This window comes from Peromyscus maniculatus, chromosome 16, assembly GCF_049852395.1.
Source record: "Peromyscus maniculatus bairdii isolate BWxNUB_F1_BW_parent chromosome 16, HU_Pman_BW_mat_3.1, whole genome shotgun sequence".
Taxonomy (NCBI): Eukaryota; Metazoa; Chordata; class Mammalia; order Rodentia; family Cricetidae; genus Peromyscus; species Peromyscus maniculatus.
Genome location: NC_134867.1, coordinates 17914312 through 17928541, shown reverse-complemented (window position 1 = coordinate 17928541; position 14230 = coordinate 17914312).

Below are 14230 nucleotides of genomic sequence, written 5' to 3'. Positions count from 1 at the left end.
GGATATCTGACATGCAACCCCTGTGAAGGGGTCATTCAAATCCCAGGGGGTCACGACCCACAGGCTGAGAAACGCTGGGTTAGGTTATTCATAAATTAACGGCCCTGAGAATAATAGAGAGTAGTTGAATCAATGGACATGGAGTGGGTGGCATACTCTCTAGAGGCAGCAAACACGTGGCTGTGTTTGGTAAGTGTGCATGTGTGTGTGTGTGCGTGCATGTGTGTGTCAGGGGTGAATGTGTGTTACAGTGAATTAGCTGGATTAGTCTCTGAAAAGGAAAGATAATTTATTTGTTTTTGTTTTTTTGCTTAGCTTGCAAAGAAATGGGTTCATTGGGAAATTTCATACATATGTATCATTATACTTTGTTCTTCTCTGAATATTTCTGCTTTTCTTTCTTCCCCCAGACAGTCCCCTTCTGTTTTCATGGCACATACATGTCACTGACTTCTCCTGTTTCTCCTCCCTTTACACCTCTTCCTCTTCTCTCTAGTCCCCTTTCTGCTCTCACACCCTACTTTCTCTCTCTCTCTCTCTCTATATATATATATATGTTTTACATATATATAATACATATTTACATATATATGAACATTTAAATCTAGACTCCCCCATATGAGAGAAAACATGCAGTATTGGTTTTTCTAAGTCTGACTTATTGTATTTCATATAATGATCCCAAGTTCTACCCGTTTTTCTATAAACACCATCATTTCATTTTTTTTTTTTTTTTTTTTTTTACGGCTGAACAAAAGCCATTGTTCACATGCACCACATTTCTCCAGCCAGCCATCTGGTGATGGACATCAAGTTTAGTTGCAGATCTTGACCACAGTGAAAAGTGCAGCAGCAAGCATGGGTGTGCAAGGGTCTCTGCGGTATGCTGACTTAGAGTCTCTCAGGGGTCCGGGATTGGTAGAGCTGGGTCATTTGGGGCCTCTATTTTTAGTGTTTTGAGGAACCTCCATACTGATTTCCATAGTAGCTGCCTGTGTCCCCATTCCCCCAGCAGGGCGCACGGTTCTGCTTCCCCCACATCTTGGCCAGCATTTGGTGTTTGTTGAGAAACACATTTGTGACGGTTTTACACAAAGACTGAAAATTATTGTTCACTCAACTAGAAATGCGGGGCTGACTTGGGCTGAATTGAAGATTTCTGGCAATGCCTCTCATGATTTCGCCCTTCTCCACGTTTCGACTTTACCGTTTCCCCCCTGGCTTCTATTTTTAGACAGACTTGCTCACATCGTGGCAAAAAAATGACCATCTGCAGCTGGTGGCTTCAATTCTGTTAACTTGGGAAGGCCCAGATGGAAAGCATATGCTTTGAAAGCACCAATTGGCCCAGCTTGAGTCGTGGGCTTCCCCTCGGAGGCAGCTGGTGAGGCGACCCTCCATCCAAACCATATGGATTGAGAGGAGCAAATGGGGCCTCTCCAAGAGAATAAATGTATTCTACCAGAAGAGGAATGTCGGCCTGAAAAAACCAAGGGTGAGCATGATGCAGAGCCCCACTTGGTGCAGACCATGGAAACGTAGTCCAGTCCTGCTCACAGTTTCAGGAGCTTGCACAACTTTGGAGTTACACTCCCATACCATAAAGCCCGAAGGACTCAAGCACAAATACTGCTCTAGGTGTGAAGTAATTGATGTTGAGCATTGGAACTTTTGGGCCTGTATCATCCACTCCAAGGAGAGAGTTTGAGGGGAATAAAGATTCTTCTTCTTCTTCTTCTTCTTCTTCTTCTTCTTCTTCTTCTTCTTCTTCTTCTTCTTCTTCTTCTTCTTCTTCTTCTTCTTCTCCTTCTCCTTCTCCTTCTCCTTCTCCTTCTCCTTCTCCTTCTCCTTCTCCTTCTCCTTCTCCTTCTCCTTCTCCTTCTCCTTCTCCTTCTCCTTCTCCTTCTCCTTCTCCTTCGCCTTCGCCTTCGCCTTCGCCTTCGCCTTCGCCTTCTCCTCCTCCTCCTCCTCCTCCTCCTCCTCCTCCTCCTCCTCCTCCCCCCCCTTTTTTTGGTTTTTGGTTTTTGGTTTTTCGAGACAGGGTTTCTCTGTGTTGCTTTGGAGCCTGTCCTGGACTAGCTCTGTAGACCAGGCTGGCCTCGAACTCACAGAGATCCGCCTGCCTCTGCCTCTCAAGTGCTGGGATTACAGGCGTGACCCACCACCGCCCGGCGCTTCCATGCATTTTGGCAATGCTGTGCTGGTCTGTGCGAGGGGTTTCTATCAGTCATCATCTCTAATACTCCCAGTGTTCTTTGTGGATAGGGCAGCTGAAGCCGCACTAGGAACAAAGGGGTCTCAGGAGTGAGCATTGACAAGCACGGGAAGAAGAATCAGTGCTGACTCTCCCAGAAGTCCCAGGGATCCTCCCACTGTGGGGAGTACAAGCACGTGTCACCAAGCCTGACTCTTGCATGTGAGTGCTGGGGGTCCAAACTCAATTCCTCTTCCTTACCTGGCAAGGCCATTCCCTTTCTGTTCACTCATAGTCCGATGAATATCTATGACTCTTACAGACAGCATCCGTTCCTGAGATGGCTCCGCGTTGTAACTCCAGATCAACATGTGTTTCCATGGCAGCCAAGGTAGGTGAGAAGGATGCTGGGAGGGTTTCATGTCAGCAATTAAATGCTTGTCTGGAAATGACACTCATATGGACTAAAAGAAGTCACACAGATAAACCTAATTTCAAGATGATAGCAAAGTAAAACATTCCCTTGTCCCAAAGGAAAGCTAAGACATTGGTAAATTGCACAGATGTCTTCTCTATGACCCCAAACTGATAGGTAGGGAAGTAATTTAAATAACTTTGGGATAAATATATGTCCTTGACATATGCTGTACATTTCAACACTTACATTCCTCTTCCCTAACAATATTTGTGAGTACTACATTCTCTTAGTATTTTTGATGAAGTAGGTAAAGTTAAGGACAGCATTATCATTAATCTATAAATTCATTTTGAGTACTGAATTCTTCGATTTGAAAGGGCTTAAAAACCACAAATGAATACAAGCTAGCTGATTATAGTGAGAGTGAGGGCCCACGTGCTCCTGGGTTAAGTGTGTCTGTAGTACCATTAGTACAGAAATGGAAAATCCTATCCATGTGTTCCATCGTACTTACCTTTCTCAGTCAGAAAGCCTTCGGCGTCTACTGCATTTCTGTTGGCACTCCGTGGTGATTTAAATCAATTAATATGTACTTACAGCAAAGTGTTGACAGTAAGTTTTTAAATTCCCAGACGCCACACTTTCCAGTGTAATTGGCCATACATGAAAGAGCTCAATGCAACACAGACAGATATGAAGTAGGCGTTAAACCTTTGCAGAGAAGCTCCTTCTGTAATGCTGGGGTAGATGACTTTTTCATGGAGAGAAGCCAGGCACAGACCAAGTGAGCTCTCTAACCCAGAACTGTACCCAGAGGTCCCCCAAAACTCTGAAAAGAGTTTCTCTGCATCCCTGTAGATGAAAGGTGGGCTTGGGGGAGAGGCCAGGAGAGTCTAATGGAGACTCTTGGAATTTCATCTAATGGTGGTGAATGTCTCCATCAATACACCAGAGGGAGGTGGCTGAAGATTATTTAGTCTGGGGGATGGGGAGACAGGATGGCCGGTAAAGTGCTGCATGTGTAAGTGGGAACCTGAGTTTGATTCCCAACATTCCTGTGGAAAAGCTAGTTGTGGTGGCACACATTTCTAATTCCAGCCCTGGGGAAGAGGAGACAGTCAGAGTCCCGGGGATTTCTGGCTATACAGTTACCATAGCTTAATCAGCGAAAAACAGGTCAGTCAGAGACCATGTCTCAAAAAACACAAGCTAGATGGGGCCTGAGGAATGACCCTGAAGGCTGACCTCTGGCCTCTACAAGTGTACATGCCAAGATGTCTACACACACACACACACACACACACACACACACACACACACACACACACACACACACGTAGACACACATAGATACACACACAGAGACACACACACATACACGCATAGACACACACAAACACACACACACACATGCATAGACACACACACAATTGTTTAAGCTGAGGGGGATTTCGGTGACATGGCTGAATTTTCTGCACAAATTTTTTAAATACAAAAACTGGCTATGTATGAATCTGTGGTTCCAAAGGTAATAAACTAAGCAAAAATAATTGCTTTATAAACATATGAAATTTAATAAATAGTGTATATGAAAAGATAATTTTTAAATTTTTGATAGCAAAATGTTATTATGAAATAAGAAATTGGTGTGTAAGAAGGCAGAAATGTAGATGGGCCTTGCAGAGTTGGAAGAAATGGACCCTTAGGTCACAGGGGAAAGAAAACTGGTCTTGGTGGATGTGGTCTCTATGACAACACAAGCCAGACTCTTACAGGGTATGGGATGTGGTGAAATTTCATTTCGGGTACCAGGGTTCAACAAGTGGCTGGGTAGGATTCACTGGGCCAGGGGAGACCTGGCAACTACCAGCCATCTTCAAACTGTGACAAGGGCCCGGCACTCAGAGGTGTCCGGTTGCAAAGGCGTGGCTGTTAAATTTGGGAGAAAGTAGAGTTGAGACAGCTGAGTGAGTTAAAGAACAGGGTAGGGTCTCAACATAGCACCTGGTCCATTGGGAACTCCAACCCCACCTACAAGGAATTGTCTTCCTTTCTTCCAGACTTTCCTCACAGCCAAACCTTAAATGCTGAGCTGGTAAATCCTAGCTCCCATCCCATTTCTTTGCTGTTGTTGTTCAATGTTTTTCAATGATAGGAGGTAGATGGCCCTTCTTGGGGTCCAGTAGCTCAAACTGAGTTATGCTGTCTCCTGGCCCCCTTTCAGCCTGAGAATCCTTGAGTTCCAAAGCCTCATTTACCCCTCAGGACATCTCAAAGTGTTCTTGCCGTGTATTAATATTCTCCACCCAGTGGTTGACTCTCTGGCTGAGGAGAGGAGCTTGTGCAGGTGGCAGTGGTCACTTAGTGTTCCCTGGGACAGCTCTGGTAGTCTGGGCAAGATCCCCACATTTTTCAGAAAACGTCTTTCTTTGTCTAATAGTCTGTCCCAGGACAAGCACAAACGTGAATCTGGAAGCTGTCCCATCCCTGGCTAGTTCTCACTGGAGGCTTCCAGTATGCTAAAAGTGAGGATAGGCCTCTAGTTCATGTCCCCCATGAAGGAGCTGTTACATATACAGTTGTAGTGGATGGTGGTACAGTCAGTCGACCTCGGGTGGCCCATATGGCACCTCCACACCCTGTCAAAAAGTGTGCCTGTCATCCCAATGCTCTGAACAAATTCTCTAGGTAAGATGCTGAAGGCCAGCCAGGATAACACTATCAGTGCAGGCCTTAGGGTGGGGCAGTGTAGTGCGGCTTCTCTCGTGTTTCTGCAGGTGGCCATGGCCCAGACCTAGGCACCAGGTGGTGACCTGCAGTTGATGCATAGGACCGAGGCTTTGCCAGTTAACAGAATAGCTTGTTGACAGGAAGTATGTACACACGACAAACTTGGCCATCCGGAGGATAGGAAGCCCACAATTGTGCTGGTAGGTTTTTACAGGAAGGGACGGATGAGGAGAGGGCCCAAGGGGTAGCTAGTACAGGGTGGAAGCACCCTTGTTACAGGGTCCTTTATTACAGGAGCTGCCAGCACTTGGAATTCTTTATCCGGGCCTTCTCATTATTATTTCACGACACCTTCTCGAAGCTGCTGATCTCTGAGAGAATTGGATGACAGTGAGCTGGACAGGTTTTTTTTTTTTGTTGTTTTTTTTTTTTTTTCTGAGACTGGGTTTTTCTGATGTAGCTTTGGTGCCTGTCCTGGATCTTGCTCTGTAGACTCACAGAGATCTGCCTCCCAAGTGCTAGGATTAAAGGTGTGTGCCGCCACCACCCAGCACTGGACAGTTTTTTTGAGAACGTGGTTCCCCTAAGCCTGAAAACATCTCCTGGCTCTGGGGGAATTGACGCTGAGTCTGACTCCTCCATGGCAGCACCCAGAAAGTCAATCAGCTGCAGACTTCATGGGAATATATCATCCTCCCAGGAACTAAGATCCAGGCTCATAATCCAGATGTCCCCTGATTCCAATAGCTGCTTGCACTCAGGATGATGGCAGTGGACATTTGAGTTTTTGTTTTAATCAAAATTTTACTATACAGCCCCTGCTGGCCTTGAACTCATGTTCCTCTTGCCTCTGGCTCCTGATTTTAGATTTTAGGTGTGTAGCTCTATGTGTGCCCCGAACTTTATAGAATGCTGCTAATATGTTAGGAAGAATCTAAATTCATCCCACACATTCTTTTATTTAAATCACATGTAATGGAGATGGAGGACCTGTCTCAACTATCCCATGGCTAGTGTGAGTACAGTAAGGAGGACGAGATTCTGGTTATGTGTGGTCCTGGTACGAAGTGAGCCTGAGGGTCTAGGTGTGTGTTCTTAGTGTGGGGTGAGGCTGAGGGTCTGGGTGTGTGCTTCTGGAGTAGAGTAAGATCGAGGGTCTGGGTGTATGCTTCTGGAGTAGAGTAAGATCGAGGGTCTGGGTGTGTGCTTCTGGAGTAGAGTGAGGTTGAGGGTCTGGGTGTGTGGTTCTAGAGTAGAGTGAGGCTGAGGGTCTGGGTGGGTGCTTCTGGAGTAGAGTGAGGTTGGGGGTCTGGGTAAGTGCTTCTGGAGTAGAGTGAGGTTGGGGGTCTGGGTATGTGGTTCTAGAGTAGAGTGAGTTTGGGGGTCTGGGTATGTGGTTCTGGAGTAGAGTGAGGTCGAGGGTCTGGGTAAGTGCTTCTGGAGTAGAGTGAGGTTGAGGGTCTGGGTATGTGGTTCTGGAGTAGAGTGAGGTCGAGGGTCTGGGTAAGTGCTTCTGGAGTAGAGTAAGATCGAGGGTCTGGGTGTGTGCTTCTGGAGTAGAGTGAGGTTGAGGTTCAGGGTAAGTGCTTCTGGAGTAGAGTGAGGTCGAGGGTCTGGGTATGTGCTTCTGGAGTAGAGTGAGGTCGAGGGTCTGGGTATGTGGTTCTGGAGTAGAGTGAGGTCGAGGGTCTGGGTAAGTGCTTCTGGAGTAGAGTAAGATCGAGGGTCTGGGTGTGTGCTTCTGGAGTAGAGTGAGGTTGAGGTTCAGGGTAAGTGCTTCTGGAGTAGAGTGAGGTCGAGGGTCTGGGTATGTGCTTCTGATATGGATCGAGGCTGGGGTTCTGGCTATGACTACGGCTTGTGCTTTCTTTACTACTGCTTTTGTTGCCAAGCAGCTGGCTGATCGTCTTGTTTTTACTTTCATATATGAGAATGGAAACCCTGAGTCGGTAAAGGGCGACTTCCTCTGTGTGGGCAGTTTCGAACCCTCCAAGAAGCCCAGACCTCAGAACCAAAGGCTTATGGCTCAAGCTGTCCAGGCCAGGGACCTAAAGTGGCAGGTGCACAGAGCACATTGCTCTGAGCCTTAGCTGTTAGTGGTTGCACATGCTGCTTTCCCTGGTCCACACCTCTACTGCTTGGCCAAAGCTGCAAGTAGCATTGGTCTCCGCTGGTGGTGGCTAGTGTAAGAGCCCTCAAACCTGAGTGTCAGGGACTTTGAGCTCCTAGCAGCAGCTGATATTAGAGCCCTCAGCCCTTGGCTACTGGATGTAAGGATCATGTCCTTAATTACGTCACCAGCTTACGATGGTGTCCCAGCCTAAAAAGCGGGCATGCCCTCTGTGTGCCCTCTCTTTCCGCACTCTCTCCTTCCATACTCTCTCCCCTCCACGTGGTCTCTCTCTCTCTCTCTCTCTCTCTCTCTCTCTCTCTCTCTCTCTCTCTCTCTCTCTCTCTTCCTCTCTCTTCCTCTCTCTCTCTTTCTCTCCCAATAAAGCTCTGGAAAGGTAACCATGGCGCTCTCTTCTGTCGGCATGGCCGCCACCAGCCACAAGCACCCCCTCCTAACCAACACTGGGATTCTTGGCCTTAGGGCTTGGTAGCTTCTTAGAATCCACCATGTGCCAGGGCCCATAGTCTCTCATATTTTACTTAACAAGATCTCAACCTTCCATAGTCATGGCTTTCCACCTCCTCTTAATTTCTCTCTCCCTACCCGCTCCTGCCGCTGCCTGTCCCTGCCCTACTCAGTTTCTGCTCCAGGTCACTCACTCTCTGAATTCTTCACCTGTATTCTTCATGCTGTAATCACCGTTTTCCCTCTGGCAGCCCTCACCACTCCCTCCTCATCATGCTGCGGCCAGCCTTCTCCATCCATGACAGATCATGAGTAAGCAAGAAAAGACTGTCCACTCAGGGAAGAGCAGTTTATTTGGCCTGATAGGGCAACACCGGCCATCCTCCTAGGAAGCTGTCTCCTGGCTCACACAAAAACCGAGAATAACAATAATGAGAGGGTGTTTGCTCGTGTGTAGCCTACAAACGTGGTGGTTGTAATTAACACCCAAACCAGCACAACTTTCAGTTTTGGGAAGTGTAATCATAGCCAAGCGTAGGTGTGGATTCCTGCCTGACAACCACAAGCTTTTTGCTGAGTCACGAAGGGCGTGGCCTTCTTTCTTTGGACCTGATTGAAGATGTCTCATTAAGGTCTGGAGCGGCCAGATGTTTGACATGGCTGCAGGTGAGGTCATGTAAAGTTCAGTGAGGCTTGCCCTCCCTGGTGAAAGTTGCCTGCACAGGTATAGGCTATGCCTGGAACATCATCTCTTGAATCAGGACTGATCTCTTAAACGTCTATGGTTTGTCACGGTGTCTTAGTCAGGGTTTCTATTGCTTTGAGGAAACACCATGACCAAAGGCAACTTGAGGAGGAAAGGGTTGGTTTGGCTCATGCTTCTGTATCACTGTTCATCATCAAAGGCAGTCAGGGCAGGAACTCAAGCAAGGCAGGAATCTGGTTGCAGGAGATGATGTAAAGGCCATGGAGGAGTGCTGCTTACTGGCTTGCTCATCATGGCTTGCTCAGTCCACCTTCTTATAGAACCCAGGACCAACTGTTCAGGGGTAGCTCCACACACAATGGGCTGGACCCTCCCATATCAGTTACTAATTAAGAAAATGCTCTACAGGCTTGCCTGCAGTTCAGTCTTATGGAGGCATTTTCTGAATTGTGATTCCCTCCTTTCAAATGACTCTAGACTGTGTCAAGTTGATGTAAAGTTAGCCTGCACAGGCATAGCAAAAGGGCATGGGTTTAGGAAGCTACTCACTTCATGGCCACAGAGAGAGCCAGGCAAAGAAGATGTTGTGTGCCATTTTCTCGCCGAGAAAACATTGCATCTTGGAAGGAGGTTCCTTAAGATCCATATTCTAAAGGAAAAACTCAGGGAGTAAACAGCCTACTAGCTTTAGGAAGTTCCTGAAACTGACAAGATTCACTGGGCTCTTCCCTCCCTAAACTTACATGAGCACTAAGGATTATTGGGAGACACTCTCAAATCAGCTGAGCTGCCTGAAAGAGGCTCAGACCATCTGCGCCTAGAGGAAAGATTATCCAATGTTGAGATGCCTGGAAGTAGTAGTCTAGTGGTCCGAGGCTCCGAATCAACCCAAGCAGACACAAGAAGTTACTGAAAAGCAAGATTTAATACAGGGTAGCACAATAGGTGGGGGGGGGGGCTGATCGATCAGGGCTGCAGAACAGACTTGGGAGCTGAATTGTGACTCCTGAATGCCAGCTGAAGCAAGTATAGAGATTAGGGGTTTTCTTTAAGTGTTACATTATTGTCAGACAACATACAATCCAAGCTTTTCAGCCCAACCAACAATTCTTTTTGTTGTTAGGAATAGCCATAATGTTTCTAGAGAACTAAGGATGCATAACGATTATTTCTATGGTTTAAGGAGATGGATCAGCTCTTGGAAGGTTCCTAGATCCCCTAGGGCTTGGGAAGCTGAGTTTTTGTTTCACCATACAGGTAAAATGGAGTATGAAGTCAAAATGGCAGCAGTTAGGGCAAGGTGCTTTTGCCTGTTCCCACCAGTAGCTGTCGCTCATGTTGGAGTGGGCATTTGGGGATGCAGCTGTCATTGGGACTCTGATGATATCCTTATTTTAGTTTAGGATATGAGCAGAGAGGCAATGTGATGGGCAAAGGCAAAGACATGAGCTAAGGGCTCAACACTGAGAAGATGCAGTGTACATTTAATGTTGGAAAACTGCTTAGATGGAATACAATAGAGATGAGTGCTATGCAGAAGGCTTGCAGGGATCTGGTTGTATTATAATGACCACGACTTTAGAGGTATAAAACCTGTAGATTCATCTGTAGAGAGATCAGTAGGAATAGAATATCAGTGATGTGCTGAGGTGCCAGTACCTCAACTAGCCTTGTGAACACAGAGACAAAGAGATATTGATTGGTGGGAAGTAAGGGCCAGAGGAGGATTTGGACACTGTCTTGACAGTAAACTCAGCTTTAGAGACCAGGAACAGGAGGAGGAAGGGTGTCTTAGTTAAGGTTCTATTGCTTCAATGAAACACCATGACCAAAGAGCAAGTTGGGGAGGAAAGGGTTTATTAAGCTTACACTTCAGCATTGCTGTTCATCACTGAAGGAAGTCAGGGCAGGAACTTAACAAGGCAGGATCCTGAAGGCAGGAGCTGATGCAGAGGCCATCCACTGGAGCTGCTCACTGGCTTGCTTCCCCTGGCTTGCTCAGTCCACCTTTTAATAGAACCCAGGACCAGCAGCCCAGGGATGGTACAACCCACCATTGGCTGGGCTCTCCTTCAATGATCACTGAATGAGAAAATGCCTTACAGCTGGATCTCATGGAGGCATTTCCTCAGCTGAGGCTCCTTCCTCTCTGATGACTCTAGTTTGTGTCAAGTTGACACACAAGTCAGCCAGTACAAGAGGATGTGATGATTCTGGCTTGGATCATGTAGGGTTTGAGATGGTTATGAAACAGCACATGAAGATACTCAGTAGACAGTTGTGGAGTTTAACATTCAGGGAGGTAGTGTCTTAATTACTGTTTTTGCTGTGAAGAGACATTAGTTTCAAGGCAACTCATAAAATAAAGTATTTCATTGGGGCTTTGCTTACAGTTTTAGAGGGTTAGTCCATGATCATGTGGAGGGAAGCAGGGAGGCATGGCGCTGGAGCAGCAGCTGAGAGCTTTACATCCTGATCTGCAGGCAGCAGGCAGAGACCAGCAAGGGGAGGGGAGAGGAACAGAGGGAGAAGGAGAGGGACAGGGGCAGGGAGAGGGAAGGAGGGAGACAGGGAGAGAGGGAGAGGGAGAGAGGGAGAGAGGGACAGGGACAGGGAGAGAGACTGGCATGGGCTTTTGAAACCTCAAAGCACTCCCATTGACATACCTCATCCAACAAGGCTACACCTCCTCACTCAAATAGATGAGCCTATGGGAGCCACTCTCATTCAAACCACCACAGATAGTAAATGTGAACATTGAAATTGATAGCCACCAGGGTACAGATGGTAATGAGTGATCTTACCTCAGGTGATTGCTAAAGGAGAAAGACCTGGGTACAGGGAGAGGAGTGCCACCAACCACAATATAGACCACAGGCTAGAACCAGTGGAGATTGAAAGAGGAGAGATACGGAGAAAACACCAGAGAGCATTGTTGAATGGCCAAATCCAAGAAATCCAGCCTGAAACTAAACATAGACCCATTTTTAAACATATCTACTATGGGAAATCAGAGTGAGCCAAGGGAAATTAGAAACTAGTGGAGATAGATAGGCTTTCCTTGTATTGTTCATAAAAGAGGTGTGTGTGTGTGTTCGTGTGTGTGTGTGTGTGTGTGTGTGTGTGTGTGTGTGTGTGTGTGTGTGGTTACTTGGGATTTAGGGAAGAAAACAGGAAACTTGAAGCCGGCATTATTCCTATTCCTCTATCTTAGACATACATGGACTGTCTATTCAGCTAACATTTATTTGTAATCAATGCATGGAATATCTATTCCAGGCTAGTGGAGGATATACAAGAAGCAGATTCTACGTATGTCTTCTGGATCTGGAAATCCAGCTCAGGAACTGCCAGATATATTGCTAAATACCACTGTGTACATGGAAAGTCAGATCTGCAAGAGGTTAGAGAAAAGAGAGGTTAATTTCACTGACAGCGTGCAACAGAAAGGCGAGGAGACAGTGCATGGCATCCAGTTCCTTGTGCTAGAATTTTTCAGGATTAGGAGTCTTAGAAAGCTACTCTGAAGACAGAATCTTGGTCTTGTTCTCCAGCACGCCCTTGCCTGAATTCAGCAGGATAATCCTGTCTTTTCAAAAGTGCCTCTGGCTCTTCAAATCAATATTCATCCCGAGCAGGAACAATCAGTATTTGTCTTTCATTAGTCACAGATTCAACAGCTCAGAGAGAGAGAGAGAGAGAGCCAGGAGTGACTTTTCAATCACTGCTCCACTCACCGGTTTCCCCTGAGAAAGCCTCCAACTTCTTGCAGGAAGAACATGCATTATATTTAGCAACAAGTCCCTCCTTGCCCTGAAGTAAGCCAGAGACAAATGTTGAAAGCTCACCGAATGCACCGAGAACTTGTGGGGTGTGTTACTTGGCAACTGAGATCTGAGCTGTTAAAATAAGAAATCTGCGTTACTTTACGATTTTTAAAATGCAATGCATGGTATTTTTTTTTCTAGGAGGGAGGAAATAAAAATCGCTACAGTTTCAATTTCTCACTGGTAAAGAAATCCCAGACTAGTTAGACCAGCATTGCTCTTTTTATATTGTCATCTGAAGTGGATAGTGGTACATCTGTGGTCTCCAGGTGATTCAGCAGGTCTTGTCAGGGGCCTGGGGAGGCTAGGAGAAAGCCAAGCAAATATCCAGACTGGAAAGAACATTGTCAGGAAGTGAGGGATGCTGTCTTGGATGTGGTGCACAGTGACATCATGGTGAGGATACGGAGAAACAGTTGCATCTGCTCCACTTCTAGAAGATTCCTTCCTCTCAAGGCCCAAGCCCACTTCTTCCCTTTGTCCCTCATACCTTTTAACTTGCCCCTGACTCCATACCCAGTGCCTGAGAAAGTATCAGTATGTCATACATACCGATAAAATGCACTTTATGGCACTAACAAGAGTGAATAAGCTATGAAAAAAGAAGACAAAATATTTGCATAGCCTCCTGGGGAAGTGGGAGGCAGGGTGCCTTTTCTGTTTGTTTTTTTAATAAGACTTGGTGGAATTTTTACGTCTCTAGATCTCATGAAATTCAAGGGGTGCTAGGTGTGCTGAGCACTCTGGATTCCATCAGGTTTCCTTTTCTGTCTCTGCTGTCATGACAGGGTTGCTAGAAAGGCTTGGGATCCTGCAGCCACGTTCCATGATGGTGAGTCAATAGAAGGGAAATTCCTAGGGTCACATGTTCTCACCAATCCTGCTGATAGCAAGTCTGTGCTCTGAGAAGGCTCTTTTTTTGAGGGCTTAGAAGATGGAGAAGGTAAATGACCATGTGGCGACTTTCCTATTACAATGGAAGGCTTTGTTGTTGTGTTCTCCATTGTATCTCCAACTATCAAGGAGTCAGGGCACATAATGGGTAGGAAATAAATATCTGTTGTGTTCTCCATTGTATCTGCAACTATCAAGGAGTCAGGGTACATAATGGGTAGGAGATAAATATCTGTTGAATACATCGCTTACAGAATGTCCTATGTATGCACAGTGTGAAAGTGAATTGTTTTGTCTGATATTGTAGGAGATTACATTCTGACTCAAGTTACTTGACTACTTTTCTAGACAAAGATCTCAGAATATGGCTATTTGTATTTCATAAATTCTGTAGCACTGAATGCTTTCTTATCTGTTATCTGTTGGACAAAAATGTTAGCCTTTCATCTAAAAGCTGAATGCAGGTTTTCTTATGCTTCTTCTATTTGGAATACTCAGTGGCTCTTACAAAGACACATTTATTGACCTGTTGGTTCTATGGGGGAAGCTATAAGACGTTCTGAAAGAATTAAATCAGCTTCTCTTTGGTGATTTTCCAGAGCATCACTAAGTATGGAGAAATGTTAACTGCTGGACTCTGAAAAGTTGTAGTGATTATCTGTTCAGATAATTCATAAACTCTTTATTAATCACTGTATTGGTAGGGGCTAGTATGATCTACAAGTGGAATTTGGAATGCAGTTGAAAGGACAGACAGAAATCTGTAACTGGTAATTACAAATTGTGGGAAATGATGTGAAAGACTGGGGTCTCAGTCACCAGGAAGAAACACCAGCCAGGCTGAAGTGGAAGGTAGGGCTTTTGTGATGGGAAGTCAGGCAAA